This window comes from Bactrocera tryoni, chromosome 3 (assembly GCF_016617805.1).
Source record: "Bactrocera tryoni isolate S06 chromosome 3, CSIRO_BtryS06_freeze2, whole genome shotgun sequence".
In the NCBI taxonomy this organism is placed as follows: Eukaryota; Metazoa; Arthropoda; class Insecta; order Diptera; family Tephritidae; genus Bactrocera; species Bactrocera tryoni.
In genome coordinates this window covers 81,945,480-81,947,675 of record NC_052501.1, presented here as the reverse complement: position 1 = coordinate 81,947,675, position 2,196 = coordinate 81,945,480, and positions in this window count along the sequence as shown.

Sequence of the window (2,196 nt, the reverse complement as noted above, 5' to 3'; positions counted from 1 at the left end):
TCCTGACAGTTTATGACTTAGTGGCAAAGTACATATTTCAACATAGCTGAAGTTAAGTCCTTGCAAATTCGGACACTAATTTTTACTATACTTAGTTGAAAATTATTAAGCATATTTCAATTATCTTTGTTATTTTCAACAAAGGTAATTTATGAAATATAAATAAACTGTGCAACTTTTTTTTAATTGTGAGCACGTGCATTATCTGACCACATACTGTTTATAGTGACATCTAACGACAATATGTTTGAAAATTACAAATTTTTTTAGCAAAGACTGCAACCATAAGAAAGCGATGAGCCATTCACAATAAGGTTTGAAACTGAAATTTCAATTACGGCTTCACTTAAATAATATATAAACAAAAGCCAATCAATTCCCGCAGTGCTTCTTTCGTATGGCTGCCCAGACCGAGTTCGTCAAAGGCCAATCAGTTCCCGCCGTGCTTCTTTCATATGACTGTCCAGAGCGACTTCGTTGTACTGAAATTAATTTCGTAGAGCCTGGACGATGATTTCGGGGTCTATCTTTACTCGGAGCGTGGTGTACTGACCACAAGCGCTTACACTTAATCCATCATTGTGTTCATCGACCTCAAGTTTGAAACCCTTCAACAACTAGCTGGATTTAGTAAAATTCTCAACATTTGTAGATCTGTCAATCTCTATCGGTTAAGGGATGCTCTGCATTAAGCTGGTGCTATTAGATTTGAGCACTGGAAGTCATAGAAAATGTGCCAACTCAATCGGCTAAAGTCTGCTCTGTATTTTGCTGATTTCACTTTACCAAGTTTGTGAAGATAGGTTAGTAGGGATAAGTACCCTGTGTTGAATTACTTGCTCAGTATAAGCTTTAAGAATCTGATTCACTTATAACCGGAGCTATTACTGTAAAAATATCAGATTATTAATCTTAGCATGGGGAATCTACTGACGGGAGCTCTGAATCAACTCTTGTTTCCGACAGTCAGATCACTGCAATGTCTTTCAAGCAGAAGTGGCTGTGTTCGGCTCTGGTTGCCTAGAACTCATTTATTTATAAATTTTGCTTATCCTAATTCATTGATTCACCACAGACAAAGTTGTGTTGTATACACATATGTATCTACTGTATATAACGACATTATGTAGAGATATCTTAATCATAAGTGTTCTCAACGCCATACTACAATTATTCCTTACCTTTTGATACCTAGGATCATTTGTGATTTGTGATCCTTTATATAGCCAGTGATATAGTCACAGATATATTTCTCCGATGTGTGGCTTATTTACAGGCCTTAAGCTCGCTGACAGTGTGCTCAAAGCTAGCCAATGAGTGCATTAAATTACTACCATTGCATCAAGCTATTTCCATATGAAATTTCTGGATGCCTGGTCACAGCAGAATCCTCGGAACTTGTAAAATCATCAGCTTGTAATAAAAGGCGCCCATACCAAAATCCCATCAGAATAAAAACGAGTAAGAGTTATTTTGTCTTTGTGCATTCAAGCACAGCGCTCGTCTCAATTTAGCAATAAACACTTGACGGATTGCAAAAGCCTTCTAGCTCATTGTAGAACATAAAAAGTCCATTGAACTGCTATCTCTAAGCAAGGCTCATATCGCCGCTTTGATAGGCGCCTAAATGAACACTGTCCCCCAACATTTTTGCTGTGAGGCTAATGAGGAAGATGAGGTGAAAACATCTAAGCACTTTCTACTCCACTATCCAGTTTCCGCCAAAGTAAGGATGAAGCATCTCGGTTGCCATACTTTTACGAACCCGGCGAATAGGCTGGAATAAGATATAAACCGTCTCAATAATTTAATTCCAATCGTTCAGTCGATATGCAACAACTTTCACAAGTGTTTAGAGCAGTCCAAGTGGCATTATTAATAACCTCACGAGTAATCAGCCATTTACCTAACCTAAACTAATACTAAATGGATCGACCACCATTCATATCGCCCCAAGTTTCTCAACTTTATGAATTAGGAGCTGCAATAATGTCAACATTTTATTTATTTAAAAATTTATTTTTGTGAGTTTAATTGCTAATCTTTACAATAATATTAAAAAAAAAACATAACTACTCTTTTAAAAGAAGCATAAGTAAAAAAAAATTTTGTCAGAAGTGGGATTCGAACCCACGCCCTCAGAGAGGACCAGAAAGCTCCATAGAAACCCATCATTGAATGATAAGCAAGTTTGCA